Source organism: Penaeus monodon, chromosome 28 (genome assembly GCF_015228065.2).
Source record: "Penaeus monodon isolate SGIC_2016 chromosome 28, NSTDA_Pmon_1, whole genome shotgun sequence".
NCBI classification, from domain to species: Eukaryota; Metazoa; Arthropoda; class Malacostraca; order Decapoda; family Penaeidae; genus Penaeus; species Penaeus monodon.
Window position 1 is genome coordinate 10,539,152 of NC_051413.1, and position 566 is coordinate 10,539,717.

Here is a 566-nt window from a genome sequence, read left to right on the forward strand (position 1 = left end):
TGCCCCCTGCTGGCAAATTAGTTACATGGGCCATTAGATACGAGCTATCTATTTTTTTAGTAAGGAGTAAGGGATAATGAGAAAAAGTTCACTATACAAAGTTAACAGCGTTAGTACTTTATAAATCTTCAAGGTATGGCCAGAATGAATTTGAAAAAGGTAGATCTCTCGTAATAAGAAATTTAGGTATGATGGTACTTATTTTCTATATGTCCCACACATCCAGTTTTTGTCATAGATTTTATTTTAACAAAGCTAGTGGTATGGTTACTATATCTAGGCCACTAGGAATTCAGTAATCATAGTAACTGGTGAAGCGAAGTAATATATATACCTGATTCTATTATATTGATACAATCTGGCATAAACAGAAGCTTAGCCTCCCTGAAAAAAACAATTTACATACTAGCATTACTTATCTGGCACAGGAAAGTTGCTCCAGGTACATTGTAGCCTACTTCTTGGTACTAAAATTCATTGATGTATATACGCGGAATTACATTGCAGTGCTTAAATATATCGATTGCGCCAAATTCAATTTGCGTAAAAGGCAAAGCAAAGCGCAT